General features: G+C 36.1%; 1 protein-coding gene across 2 annotated transcripts in view; it reads right to left on the bottom strand.

Annotated features, from left to right (window-relative positions):
• Positions 1-16,359, bottom strand: part of RNGTT (RNA guanylyltransferase and 5'-phosphatase) — a 301,664-nt gene that overhangs the window by 129,032 nt on the left and 156,273 nt on the right. The gene's annotated exons all lie outside the window — the stretch shown is intronic.

Below are 16,359 nucleotides of genomic sequence, written 5' to 3'. Positions count from 1 at the left end.
ACGCATACGGGAAAGTGGGCCCTATCCAAGGGTTCCAGGACTGGGGGAAGTAGAGGCTCTATAGTGGAGATATGAGGTTCCTTCTGTCTTAGGGTTCAAAAAGACAATCGATAGTTAATGTTATCATCACATTATTTGGTAATTGGGTTAACTTTGAAAAGTCCTTTTATTAGGGTTTGCTGTACAGTACCCAGTATCTTGTATATAGCTGTGCTATTGGTTGCTTCTGATCTACTTGGTCTAGGCTTTTGAGAGAGTCTGCATATCAATCACACTGCATATATTGAGAAAAGATTCAGTTTGTATTTTGAAAAACTTTTGAGACATACAATTAATTTTCCCCCTCTCATATTAATTAACTAGTGATGTATATGACTACATTTTACTAAGAGTGTACATGAACACCATTCCCACCACCAAAAGACTGTGACCTATCCCTCCCATCCACTTCCAACCCCCACTGTCCCAGGAAGCTGCATGTCTACCCCTTACCTCAGGGTTATTACTTTGGTGCCCTACTTACAATTTGGTCAGGTCCTGTTTTTAGTTTCCCTTTCAGATCTTCTTCCTCAACTTCTGTTGATGAGTGGGATCATCCCATACTCATCTTTATCTTTCTGACTTAGCTCACTTAACATAATACCTTCTAGCTCCGTCCAAGATGGGTCAGAGAAGGTGGGTTCATTGTTCTTGATAGCTGCATAGTATTCCATTATGTATATATACCACAGCTTTCTCAGCCACTCATCTGTTGTTGGGCACCTGGATTGCTTCCAGGTTTTAGCTATTATGAATTGTGCTGCTATGAACATAGGAGTACACACATCTTTTTGGTTGTGTTGTGGTTTCTATTTGAAAAATTCAGGCCAGAGTAGTGAAGGCCGGCAATATTAAAAAGCATGAGAGAAAGAGAACAGAAAAAGGGAAGGAGGGAACTAATGACTGAAAGATCTTCCTGGCTTTAAATATGTAACAATGTGATTTGGAGAAATTATGAAGCCAGTGAGATAGCTCATGTGGATGCATGCCATGTACAAAACCCAGGTTTAAATCCAACCTCTGCTATATTAAAGGAAGCTTTCAAGATATGATCTCTTTCTCTCTATCTCTCCTCTTTTCTCTTTCTCTCTGTATCTAAAATAATAAAATAATGTATGCCCTAGAATGGTTGAAACACTATGAATGGAAGTGGAGGGTCACAGAGAGCTTTGAAAATTGAATCAAGTGCCACAAATTACCACTATCACCGGCTTCAGTAGAGAAAGAATGAGCGTTTCATCTGCATTAATGCAAAACAAAGCTATCAGGCCAGAGAGAAATTACCATGAGAAGATGAACTGTCCTTGGATTTGATGGGTGGGAGGAGGTATGAAGAATAAAAACCAATTTCATCAATTCAAATAGCCAATGGGTCCATGCTGACACTGAATATACATAAAAATACTTAAAACTCCACTAAAAATTACTAAGGAACACAATAAAGCAAAGACCTAGGTCAAACAAAGAATCAACAATTTAAAACAAACTCAAAACAAAAATCAGAATGGCTATAAGTAAAACACATATATCATCCTAGATGTGAACGGCCTATATCCACCTGTTAAAAGACTCAGAGTAGCTAAAAGATTAAAGAACATGGTCCATCCATTATGACTTCAGGAAACACACATCCTAAGAAAATACAAAGAGAAGCTTAATGTAAGGGACTGGAGCAAGATGTTTCAACCTAATTATTCAGATTTTAAAAAAAAGGACAGGGATAGTCATTCTGTTCTCAGATAAAACAGACCTTCAGGTAAAGAAAGCGAGCAGAGATAGTACATCAAAGGATTAACCCAACATAACTATTATAAATATATATGCCCCAAACTCACATACACCCAAATATAAAAAACAACTTCTTGCTGCACTTAAGGGAGACATTTACACCAATACAATAGTAGTAGGAAATATTAACACATCACTCACAGCAAGCGATAAATCATCTAGACCCTCTCCAAAAAAAAAATAATAATAGAGAAATAGAGATCCTATATATACAGAACTTTCCATCCCAAAAGAAATAGATACACATTATTTTCAAGTACACATGGGACATTCACAAGGATTAACCATATGCTGGGTCACAAAGACAGTCTTAACAAATATGTAAATAAGTGCATTTTATAGTATGGAGTTAGATATCAACCACAAAAAGAAACTGCCCCAAAGTCTGGAGACTAAAAAACATGCTTTCGAACAACAGACTAATAAAAAAAAAATTAAGAATTACCTTGATATCAACAAAAATGAAGAAAGCAGCTATCAGACCCTATGGGACACAGTAACGTCAGTCCTGCAGTTCATAATAATACAGGCCCACATTAATAAAGAAGAGAAATAGTTAGTAAACTATCCACAACCCAACTGAGCCAACTAGAAATGGAGCATCAGGGGCTAAGGATGGAGCACTCAGGTTAAGTGTACATATTACCAACCACAAGAATTCAGAATCAAGTTCCAGCTCTCCACCTATGGGAAGTACACATCACAAGCCATGAAGCAGTTCTGCAGGTGTCTACTATCTCCGTGTCTCCTCACCCTCTCTCAATTTCTATCCATCCTACCTAATGAATGGAAAAAGGGGTTGTATTGTTATATGGAAAACTGGGACATGTTATGCATGTACAAACTATTGTGTTTACTGTCAAATGTAAAACATTAATTCCCTAATAAATTTTAAAAAAAGGAAAAAAGGAGGGGGGGCAAAAAAGGCCTCTGGAAGCAGTAGATTCATACATAGTACCTTAGCAATAACTCGGAAGGAAGGAAGGAAGGAGGGAGGGAGGGAGGGAGGGAGGGAGGGAGGGAGGGAAGGAAGGAAGGAAGGAAGGAAGGAAGGAAGGAAGGAAGGAAGGAAGGAAGGAAGGAAGGAAAGAGGAAGGGGAGAGGAGGGGAGGGGAGGGGAAGGGAAGGAAAGGGAGGGGAAGGGAAGGGAAGGGAAGGGAAGGGAAGGGAAGGGAAGGGAAGGGAAGGGAAGGGAAGGGAAGGGAAGGGAAGGGAAGGGAAGGGAAGGGAAGGGAAGGGAAGGGAAGGGAAGGGAAGGGAAGGGAAGGGAAGGGAAGGGAAGGGAGGGGAAGGGAGGAGAGGAGAGGAGAGGAGAGGGGAGGGGAGGGGAGGGGAGGGGAGGGGAGGGGAGGAGAGGAGAGGAGAGGAGAGGAGAGGAGAGGAGAGGAGAGGAGAGGAGAGGAGAGGAGAGGAGAGGAGAGAAAGGGGAAAGGGGAAAGGGGAAAGGGGAAAGGGGAAAGGGGAAAGAGGAAAGGAAAGGAAAGGAAAGGAAAGGAAAGGAAAGGAAAGGAAAGGAAAGGAAAGGAAAGGAAAGGAAAGGAAAGGAAAGGAAAGGAAAGGAAAGGAAAGGAAAGGAAAGGAAAGGAAAGGAAAGGAAAGGAAAGGAAAGGAAAGGAAAGGAAAGGAAAAGGAGAAAGGGAGGGAGCAGCAGAAAGACCCAACAGTCAAGAGGAGAAAGGAAATAGTTAAAATCAAAGCAGAAATCAATGAAATGAAAACAAAAAGAACATTAGGAAGATTAATGAAACCAAGAGCTAGTTCTTTGAAGGATAAAGAAAATAGTTAAATCACTAGCTACACTCATTGAGAGAGAGAGAGAGAGAATGAACATAGTCCTAGAAGTCCTCAAATCACAATCAGAAAAAGAGTTATCAAAGGAATCCAAACTGGAAAGGGTGAAGTTAAATTATCATTACTTGCAGACGGAACACGTGTGACTATATCAAATTAAAAAGCTTCTACACATCAAAAGAAAATTCCATAAGGATAAACAGGAAACCCAGCAACTGGGAGAACATATTTGCAGACTACACTTCAGGCAGGCTGGATAACGGCAAGAGGCTGGCTCACTTAGTAATACCCTTTTTGGTCAATACCAGACCACTCTATCATCTATAACCCTAGTTAGGTAATCCTTGGATTCTCACACAGATATAATGGGACTAGGCCTCTAATAGATCCTCTCTCTACAATAACTGGTCACTTCCATCAAGAATGTCATCATAAGCCCTCATGTGGGCATCTTCAGGATCTTGCCCTCACTATAAAGCAACAATGGTAGAACTGCCCCACTCTCCAATGGGAGGCTGGACCATCCTACCCTGCCATTTAAGGATGACTGATCCTGAAATGAGTACAGCCTAGAATGTTCCCAATTGTGACCATGGACTGTGAGCTCAGACTGACAGGGACTTGGGTTACACAGGCTTCTTTGGAAAATATGAATATATATATAGGCCCTGGGTTAAGATGATGGGATAAACAGTTAATTTTATTCATAGATTCCCTCTCTCTCTTTCCCAGAGCACTGCTCAGCTCTGGCTTATGGTGGGGCAGGAGAATGAACCTGGAACTTCAAAGCCTCAGACATGAACAGTCTCTTTGCATAACCATTACTGTCTCCCCCCATCCATTTTCTAAAAATTTAAGAGTTACTCTCTACACTAATCCAACTTTCTAGACATTTTTTCAACTTGGACAACATCTTCCCAGACAATATTTTTAGTCCACCTCCAGGCTGCTTATCAAACTCAAGCAAAAACTAAGAAAGTCATAGGCCCCTAGGAACATAACTAAAATAGATTTCCTAGCTTCTTTTCACCCTAAGATCCTTGTTTTCATCTGTTCTATTTGTAATTTTTGGTTCCTGCTTGTTAATCATTTTTTATTGCTTTATATCTTACCACCTTCCAGCTATCAAGTAGCAGATGATATCATGATTGCCTCCTGATTTCCTAGGGCAGACAACCTCACCAATGTGTCCCAGAGCCTCACCTCTCCAGGGAAAAGCCCTACTCCACTATGGAAAGATAGAAACAGGCTAGGACTATGGATCAGCCTGCCAATGCCCATGTCCAGTGGAGAAGCAATTATAGAAACCAGAATATCTACCATCTGCACTCACCCCACCTTCAGCCCCCAAAATTGGCCCATACTCACAGCTGGGGAGAAATTATAGGAGAAGATGACCAGAAGGCTCTGAACTGCAATTTCACTAACACCAGGAGAGAGAAGAAGAAAAGAAAAAAAAAGAAAGACATTTGGAAATAGTAATAGGTGTATGTGTGACTTAGAAAGAAAAGAAGGTAGAACTATAGGGAAAAAATGGGCATATATAAATATATACAAATATAGACAAACAGTTATACAAATAGACTACAACCTTGGGAAAACTACTGTAGTTAACAATGAAGGAAATGACACAGAACTCTGGTGGCAATAGCAATATGGAATAATATCCCTGTTAGCCTATAATTTTTTAAATCAATATTAAGTCACTAAATAATAATAATAATAAAAAGACTTTCCACGCACATTAAAGGACGTCCTCAACCTCTTTTAAGTTTATGAGAATATTAGCACGTCCATATTAACAAGCAAGGTTATGGTGCACATAAGAGATGCTAATTTAGGAAATATTATTAATTGAAAGCTAATTCATACTACCCAAATTATCCACTCTGAAATGTACAAGTGAAAAAAAAGAAAGATCAATACAGATAAATTATTACATGCCACTACTGATAAAAAAAAAATCTATGAGAGTTCTACTCTTAGAATAATAACTTCACTGATCTAATTAAATAAAGCAAAGCTAATTGTAATAGGGCTAGTAGATATGCTTATACTAAATTGGACAGTAAGTTTGAGAAGTCTGATTTTTGAACTCCCAAGTAAGTATGTCAACTTATTCCAGTTTATAAGGCATAGGATATACACAAGATAAAAAGAAAACTAATTGGTTTTTATACCTTGAAAAAAAATCCTATAGAACAAATTATATATATATATATATATATATATATATAATTAACTAGTAAAGTTTTGACATAAAAAAAACCACAGGATGTTTTTCCAGAACATTTCTTAAGTTACTGTTTCAAAAATATTTCCATGACTTTTTACAAGCAGAAGGATTCCAAATCTAAGTTCGTCTTCCAAATGGCAGCTTCAATTTCAAAGCATGACAATATTCTGGCTGATGATTTAAAAAAAAAAAACTTTCATCAATAACATTTGGAACTATGTAAATATGTGTCTCAAAAATGCTAAAGAAGTCTAATCTGATTTCTTTTCTCAAAGACTACAAAATAAATTTCTAATATGAAAATAATATTTTCTTTAGTATCTTTTCCACTCATATATAAATTATTCAAAACTAATTGATACAACAAACATATCTTGACCAATTATTTGGTCATATATTATCTGAGAAAAACCTAGATTCACTTATTCATGAACAATTTTTATTAAGTATTGCCAGTGTGAAGAATATTAGGCCCTACGAAAAGAGAACAGAAGCATGTTATTGAAGGGAACATAAGAACAGGATAAAAGAAAACTTACTCATTTTACTCTTGTGATTCACATAACTGTTTTGTAAAGTTATTGGGAACACCAAATTATTGAATACTGAACCATTTCTCCTGGGAAATTGTAACACTAGTTTCCTGTAAAGTACTGATCATGGTATTTTCATCAAATAATACAGTCTTGTTTTTCTTTGCTTTAAAGACCACATTAATGTGTTGTTAATTTATTAGATTATACCCACAACCAAAAGCATTAGAACTCATGTCTAAACAAAATGTCACATTTTTTTTTCCCAACATCTACATGATATATTTGCCTTCTTGAAGTTAGGAACATAAGAGAACACTTAAGCATTAAACTTAAGAGGCTGTATAGACAGCAGAATTTAAATGGGTATCATAAATGGAAGAGAAATCTGGGTAATATACTTTTAGTTTAGTCAAACTGACAAAAGAAATTCACTATACTATCCCTTGAAATGATATTCAAGGGCAGGCAGGATAGCTCAACTGTCAAGGTGCCTACATTGCCATACTTATAACCCAGGTTCACACTCAGTTTCCAATTCACTAAAGGAAGCTTTAGTGCTGTATTGATTTTCTCTCTCTCCCTCTGTCTACCTACCTGCCTAAAATTGTCTGCCCAGAGCAGTAATGTCCTGAGGCAAGATCAACAGCAACAAAGATTCAAAATCTACCCTGTCCTCACCATCACCAGTTACCATGCTAATCATTATCAGTCACAAGAATTCTTACATGGATTCCTACAATGACATTTTAACTGGAGTCTTCTCCTTTCCTCACACTAAAAGCTGAAGTAACAATAGTCAAAAGTTGAAAAAAACATAGGACCTTATCTATACTAACTTCTCCCTCCCTTCTTTACTCATATCTTAACATACTGGCCACCATGTACATAATGGAGCCTTTTGCCCTAGCTCTTTCTTCCTCTGGCATTCTTCTTCCATATAACTGCTTGGTTAGCTACTTTGTTTTCTTCAGCTTTTCCTATCTCCTTTCCAACTTAGAACACCAATCCTATCCTATATTCTTTTGATACTTCTATATGTTGTTTGCCTTAAATATACCATTTAATTTATGTATTTGTTCTACAATTATATATTTTCTTAAATAAAACAAATTTCATGAATACAGATTTGATCTTTCATGAATGTAGTACAAGCACTTAAAAACAATTAACTATCAAATATAATGTGTTCGTTGTCTAACAAACAAAACAAGGTTCCAGACGGAGAGAAGAAATGATGCAGAAGTAGCATCTAAGAAATAGTGGCAAGAAATGTTTAAAAGTGGGCCCTTAACCTAATAAGGTTGTAAACAATAGTAGATAAGCTAGGAAGACAAAATAAAGATACATGAGGAGATAATACCAGGTGATGATGGAGACAGAGATCAAAGTGCTAGGCAAACCACCACCTGACAGTTGGTGGTTTTTTTTTTGTTGTTGTTGTTTTTTATTTAAGAAAGGAAACACTAACAAAACCATAGAATAAGAGGGGTAAAGTTCCACAATTCCCATAACCTGATCTCCATATCCCATCCCCTCCCCTGATAGCCTTCCCATTCTCTATCTCTCTGGGAGTATGGATCTCAAGTTTGAAACCCTATACCTATATATGCCACAGAGATCCTGACTCCCTCTCCCTTTCCCTCTCCCTCTCTCTCACCTCCAGTGTTATTTATTGCTGGGGCCCACTTTCCACCAGAAGAATCTCAAGTGAACTTACATGTCAACTAATTTTATCTATTTATGTTTATTAGGGGAATTAGTGATTTACAGTAGATATCATGTGTAAAATTTCTCAGTTTTCTGCAAAACACTCTCACCCCCTACCTAGGTCTTCTTCCACCATCATGCACCAGGACCTGAAAACCCAACCTTCCCCCAGAGTCCTTTACTTTAATGCAGTACACCAAACCTAGCCCAAGTTCCACTTTGTCTTTTCCCTTTCAGTTCCGTATTTATTCATCCTTCTCTTTCTAGCTTATTTCACTTAACACAATTCCTTCAAACTCCATCTAAGATGAGGTGATGTTAACTATATCTACAAAAAAACCTATTTCGAGACAAAATCACTATCATAGGTATTAGGAACTGAAACTTCAGCATATCTTTATGAGAGATCCAAGTCAGCCTACTAGTAATACATCAGGCAAGATCTAATAGGGATGAGGATAAAAGCTGGTAATATTTATTAATGTTATGGACAATTCTAGTAATCCAGGTAATATAATACTATTGTAAACCAAGATCAGAGGACTCCAGTAGATTCAAACACTTAGTGCAACAAAGAAAAGGGCTCTGAGCAAAGAAAGGAAAGGAGAGAGAGAGAGAGAGAGAGAGCATTGGATGCATGATGGTGTAAAGGCCCTAAAGGTAAGGGTGAAAGTGTCCTGCAGACACCTATCAAAGGGAGAAGACCAACTGTACCCATGTGCCAACAACTATGAACTCTTAGCCCCCAATAGAATGATTTTTTTAAAACAATGTTAAAAGCAATGATACACTGAAGAATACAATTCTATAATGGTGAAAATAAATTAAAGCACTATCAAAGAAGCAAAACTAATAGAACTTCACTGAATAAACGTGAGCGACAAAGAGGATATAGATTTCTGAACTGTAAAACTGACTGAAGTATGGTAGCAACACTAATTTTCTAAAACACAAGTAAAATTAAATCTAGTTTGTAATTGTCACTATTTCTCCAATGTTACTCCTAGTTTTTTTATTTTGGCTTTGTTAGTCGAGTCTGATCTTGGTCTACTTTATTCAGTCTCCTATAAATTTTGGCTATTGAGTAAGTATTCCATGCAATTACATCACTAAGTGTCATGTCTATGTACTTAACAAGTTCTATTCTAAGGAACAATCTTTTATGAAGATACTTCAGTGTTTGTTACTTGCAATTAAAGTGATATTAGATTTAAGACTATCTCAGTTCCCATAGTACTATATTCACAATGACAGTATAGCATCTATCACAATGATATTTACCTAAATCTGTCTCATCATCCAAGATACTCACCTTCAGAAATGAGTTTATTTCATGTTCTATACTAGCATCCAAGTACGTGGTTTGCACATAGACGCTTTTCAATACAGACTTTCCAAATGGTTATAATCAGTTATAACTGCTACTTATTATGCTAAAAGTCTAAAAGTAAATAGAAGGCAAGTAGGATAATCTATTTTTTCTTTTTTCATAAATTAGATTCTGAAAAAGATGAATATGGGTCTTTGTTTCTTAGTAATGAATTCATGCAATTTACAGTTATTTTATTCTGAACTCCCTTGAGGACATGTGATATGTTTCATACTTTTTATAATAAGGTCATATTTAAATATCTAAGTAATTTAAAAAAATACTAAATATTTCAGCTCTACCTTGATATGTAAAGCATGTAAACACATAATGGTCACAAATATATTCTTAATGCTAACATGCTAACATACATGTAACTTAGATAATCATTTTTATATAATTAAGTGAAAATGAAATATATATATATATATATACACACACATTTCCTTGATGATTGAAAACATTCTAAAAACTGCAATTAATTGTTAAACAACATGAATATAATCTATCTCCAAGCTGTATATAAAACTTCCAGATAAGAGGTTTCTAATTAAAAGAATACATGGTTGTAACTTAACCTAAGTCTAATAAAAAGTCTGTAGTGTTTACTTTAGGTAATGTTAGTATAATACATGGACACTGCAAAATTCTAAAGTTTAAACTGCTATTGTACACTAGGATCTACTATTAAGTATACATGTTTAAATAAGCATCATAAATAACAGGTGCCATTTTAATAAAATAAGGTATTAAAAGCAACTATGAACATCCTCAATACATGTTGCCTTACAAATCATAATTGTTCCTACTATCCTATTATTCAACACTTAAAAATCTAGTTTTCTAAGATACTTTTTCATGGACACAAAGAACAAAATGAGCTCTTTCCATACCCTCCCCCCATATTAACTCCCTTGAGACTTGAAGCTTAATATGAGTTCCATTTTCCAGAGATAAAAGGACTGCATTAACAATGATGTGCCCTAGCTTTCTTCTTTTTATAATAAATTACCATATTTATATTTTGAAGCTGTCATATGCTAGAGGATATTAAATATCTTCTCATAATTAACTCTTTAAATCAAACTAAATGGCTTGGCTCAGAACATACAGCAAACGCTAGGAGTAATTTTTTATTAATAATTATTTATAACTATTTTAATAAATGCTATTAATTTATTTCAATCACTGAGAGCTTTACAGAAGTGAATATGCTAATATCTTTCTGCATTTATGCTTTATAATACAAAATAAAAATTAAACATAGGTGTTTAGCAATATATGGCAACTTCATAAATACTAAACCCTAATAACTGTAATAAATAGTTAATTTTTAAAATTTCACCCATAATTATATAAAACATTGTACTACAGCTTCATTAATACAGTGTCGTGGAAAACACCTCTCCCTTATGAAACAATAGAAACATTTTTAAAAATAAAATTATTTTTCTAAAAATAATCTAAAGGCATTGCTAAGCTTCTAAAAGCAAAAAGGAAGTCTTTATATACTGTATAACCTTTTTTTAAACATAAGTAGAATAGAACTATCATTGTGAATTAACTTTTAAGATAGTAAAAAATCCACTAGTGGCAACTGTTATGACACAGCTTTTTATTTCTTAACATAATTAATACAATATTTTGCAATTTAGATCATAATACAAAGGTTCCTGCTTAGGAAGAAAAATAAATAAGCTTAATACTTTAAAAAATATGTATTAAAATGGACAAACTATGAAGAAAAATTGTCAACGCAAGGGTTGAGGAATGGAATAACTGTCAAAATTACCAGAGTGTAAATAATGGTTAAAAAAAAAAACTAACTATATAAATAAAACATAAATACCAAAAACTATTTAAAAGATACATAAATCGATGGGGTTTACAGTCAACAATATTTATATCCCTTTCCCATATTTGGGAGCTACTCTCTTCCCTGATCCAGCTTTCTGGTCCTTTTTCCAGTCATGACATCATCTCCCCAGACAAGAACTTGGACCTACCTGCATAGCAGATTTCAGGCTCAGGGAAAACAACAACAACAACAACAAAACTAGTATAGCCACAAGTCCTTTGGAATATAACTAAAATATGACTACTAGGTATCTACAAAACGGAGATATCCCCTCCCCCCAACTCTTCAACTGTACTGTTCTAGCCTTTAGGTTCACGATTAGTCAACAATTAGTTTGGCTTTATATGTTAACTCTCATTTCAGCCACCAGTTCCAGATGCTACCATGAAGCCAACCAGACTTCCCTGGACAGACACAGCCTCAAGCCACTGGTCCCTAACTGAATAAGGAAGCTTTACAAGTGTTAAAATAGTGCTGCAGTTGTCTCTCTCCCCCTCTCTCTATCTCTCCTTCCCTCTAACTTTCTCTTTTCTCTCTCCAAAATATTTTTTTAAAAATGTAACATGCCAGAGTTCTACTTTAATATACATAGTTTAATACACATATAATACACATATAATATACTTGTACTGATTTGGGGTAGTTCTCCTAAATTATTAACAATATCAATATAATGTTATACTGCTATCAACTGATCATTAACTGACATTGATATTTATATCAGTATTTAGCCAAATTATAAGACCTATAAAATTTCTGGATAAATACTGATAAGATTGGTAATGATGTTCTTTTTATTGGTAATGATTTTCTTAGTGGGGAGAGGATATGAACAGAATATTCACTACAGAGGAAATACAAAAGGCTAACAGACATATGAAGAATTGCTCCAAGACACTGATTGTCAGAAAAATGCAAATGAAGACAACACTGAGATACCACTTCAACCCCGTGAGAATATCATAACATCAAAAATGACAGCAACAACAAACGCTGGAGAGGTTGTGGGGACAAAGGACCCTTCCTGCACCACTGGTAGGAAGGTAAACTCGTCCCATCTCTGTGAAGAGCAGTCTGGAGAACCCTCACAAGGCTAGAAACGGACCTTCTTTATTGCCCAATGATTCCTCTCATATATATATATAATATAATATTCCTTAAGATATACATTTATTCTAAGGAATCAAGCATACTCATTCAAAAAGGTATGTGTATAACCATGTACATAACAGCACAATTCATAATAGTCAAAACCTGGAAACAACCCAGGTGCCCAACAACAGAGGAATGGCTAAGAAAGTTGTTGTGTACCTACACAATGGACTACTACTCAGCTATTAACAGTAATGAACCCACTTATTCTGACCTATCCTAGTTGGAGCTAGAAGGAATTATGTTAACTGAGATAAGTCACAAAGAGAAAGATGAGTATAGAATAATGCCATTCATAAACAGATATTGAGAAAGAAGAGAAAGGGAAATGCAAAGCAGAAACTGAGTTTGGAGTATTGCACCAAAGTAAAAAAAAAAAAAAAAAACCTCTGGGGGAAGAGGAGGTAGATTTCCAGCTTTACTACAGGGGGGTGGGGGTACGGACATAGACCTTTGATGGCATGAATGATATTAATATACACGCCCATCAACATATAATCTCATAAATCACTATATAGTCCATATGATAGAGGGAAAATACATTGATGCATAGACCCAGTATATATTTCCTTCAATCTAAGTACTTGGTAATCTGATTGAATTTTAACAGTAGGCTTAAATTGTGAATACATTTCTAATAATAACTTTTTCTTTGAAATATTAAATAATCTTAGATCAGGGAGACCAGAAGCAACAGGCTGTATCACTATATAAGATGCAGCTATTTGCAGATAGCATTAAATGACATAAATTCTGGTGAGGTCTTGCATGATACCGCAAATGCTAACCATGGGATTTTCAAGGTGGAATAAGTTCACAAATAACTTGGTTATAACAATAACTATCTGTTGCCTTCTTAAACCCTAATACAGAAGAAACCTTCCCCATTCTTTTGTAAAACCCACATTTCTCCCAGTCATGAAACCTCTGGGGTGTGACGTGTTTTTTTTCTTGCTTCCATAGTATCCATACTATTTGATACTGCATCTGTTGATCTCAACCAAATCAATGCAATCAGTACCACCTCGACATGTTCCACTTCATCTTATGTCCAGAGACACCAGGCATGGGATGTCAACCCTATATATCTTAATGCTTTTTCAGCAACCAAGTTGCAGATGCTACCATGACACCAATCTGACTTCTCTGGGCAGATGTCCTCATCAATGTGTCCTGGAACCCCACCTCTCCAGAGCCCTGGCCCACTATGGGAAGACAGAAACAGGATGGGGAGTATGGATCAGCCTGCCAACGACCACGTCCAGCAGAGAAGGAATTATGGAGGTGAGACCTTTCACCTTCTGTACCCCATAATGACCTTGAGTCCATATTCCCAAAGGGATAAAGAATAAGAAAGCTGTCAATGGAGGAGATGGGATATGGAATTCTGACAGTGGGAATTGAGTGGAATTGTACCCCTCTTACCCTACATTCCTGCCGATCATTATTAAATCAATAAAATTTTAAAAAATTAAAAAATATATATAGTAGACTACATTTTCTTGGTCACTGATGATACTTCTCTTATACAACTTTTGGTATTATTTAGTGTAGCAGTTATGCTCTATTACATTCTTTTTCTATATTTATTTATTTATTTAAGAGAGGAATGGGGGGAGAGCGAGAACCAGGATTTTCACCTAGGACTCATCACACTGCATAGTATTCTTTGTTTGAAAATGTAGTCTCTGCAGCTATCAAGAACAATGAACCCAACTTCTCTGACCCATCTTGGACAGAGCTAGAAGGAATTATGTTAAGTGAGCTAAGTCAGAAAGATAAAGATGAGTATGGGATGATCCCACTCATCAACAGAAGTTGAGGAAGAAGAACTAAAAGGGAAATTAAAAGCAGGACCTGATCAAATTGTAAGTAGGGCACCAAAGTAAAAACCCTGTGGTAAGGGGTAGACATGCAGCTTCCTGGGCCAGTGGGGGGTGGAAGTGGGTGGGAGGGATGGGTCATGGTCTTTTGGTGGTGGGAATTTATGTACACTCCTAGTAAAATGTAGTCATATAAATCACTAATTAATTAACATGAGAGGGGGAAATTAATTGTATGTCTCAAAGTTTTTCAAAACACAAACTGAATCTTTTTAATATATAGGCTGTGTAATTGATATGCAGACTCTCTCAAAATCCTAGACCAAGTAGATCAGAAGCAACCAATAGCACAGCTATATACAAGATACTGGGTACTGTACAGCAAACCCTAACAAAAGGACTTTTCAAAGTTAACCCAATTACCAATTAACGTGATGATAACATTAACTATCGATTGTCTTTTTGAACCCTAAGACAGCAGGAACCTCATATCTCCACTATAGAGCCCCTACTTCCCCCAGTCCTAGAACCCTTGGATAGGGCCCACTTTCCCGTATGCATCTCCCAATCCATATCAAATAACATTGCATCCGCCGATCACAACCTAACCAACGCAACGATTGCCACCTCAACATGCTTCACTTCAGACTGTGTCCAGAGACTTCACGTGTGGAATGACAACCCTTCAGCTTCATTACTCGGGTGAGACCTTTCCTTTCATAGTATACTCTAATTCCATCTCAGGTAGTTCACTTTCTAACAAAGTCCCCAAACCTAGATATACATGTTTCTGTGAGAGAGAGCATATGTTCACACGTATCTGTAAACTACTGCAAAATATATACCTGAAAGCAGTAGTACATTAGAGTTTGCAGTGAGTACCCCCCTAACACTTCCTCTCCACTATTCCAAGCTTTGGGTCCATGATTGCTCAACAATTTGTTTGCCTTCGTATGTTAACTCTCTTTTCAGTCACCAGGTTCCAGATGCCATCAGGATGCCGGCCAGGCTTCCCTGGACTGATGACCCCACCAATGTGTCCTGGAGCTCCGCTTCCCCAGAGACCCATCCTACTAGGGAAAGAGAGAGGCAGACTGGGAGTATGGACCGACCAGTCAACGCCCATGTTCAGTGGGGAAGCAATTACAGAAGCCAGACCTTCTACCTTCTGCAACCCACAATGACCCTGGGTCCATGCTCCCAGAGGGATAGAGAATGGGAAAGCTATCAGGGGAGGGGGTGGGATATGGAGATTGGGTGGTGGGAATTGTGTGGAGTTAATGGTTTTGTTAATTAATCCTTTCTTACATAAAAAAGAAAATGTAGTCTCTTAGAATATTTTAATCTTATGGAGTCTGGATTCATAACTGATCACACATCCTTTATTCTGTTACATTTAAAGAAGAAAAAGTATCTGCTTTATCAAATAAAAAGGGATTTCATATATACTTTAAACTTTACTCCCTTTATCAGTGTTATATTATTTATTTTCTCTTTATGGTTTCTGTGACTAAAAATGTTTTACTTTATTATACTATATTTATTAAGATAACATGCTATAAACTTTGTAGAAAAAAAGTGAAGATAAAAGAAGACTTTGGAAACACAATGAAAATATCCATTTTCAAGCATGTCTAATTTTAAAAAGTCACAGCTGATAAAGTCAAAAAGGAAGAAGAACCATAAGTGAAAAAACTCAACATTTAACCAACACTATGAAAAGTATTAATGAAATGCATTTTTAAATCTTACCATAGAAAAGACATATATGTGCCTGTTGTATAAATGAAAACATAAAAGCTGACACCATCAAACTAAAACTGAATTATTTAAGCATATTTATTATGACATAGTGAGCATATCTTACATTTATATTTCATTGACAGAATTACACTCAAGTAAAATCTATGCTCCCTTTTAACATTTACTGTTACATTAGAAATAACTATTCCTTAGATTTAAATAAATTTAAAGGACACTACAAAGTGGTAGCTATAGGAGGGCAAAGGAATGGCCTATGTAGTGTATAGGTATGAGAGGTAGAGAATACATTGCAAAAT

The sequence above is a fragment of the Erinaceus europaeus genome, chromosome 13 (assembly GCF_950295315.1).
Source record: "Erinaceus europaeus chromosome 13, mEriEur2.1, whole genome shotgun sequence".
NCBI classification, from domain to species: domain Eukaryota; kingdom Metazoa; phylum Chordata; class Mammalia; order Eulipotyphla; family Erinaceidae; genus Erinaceus; species Erinaceus europaeus.
This window is presented reverse-complemented; position numbering and strand designations above follow the sequence as displayed.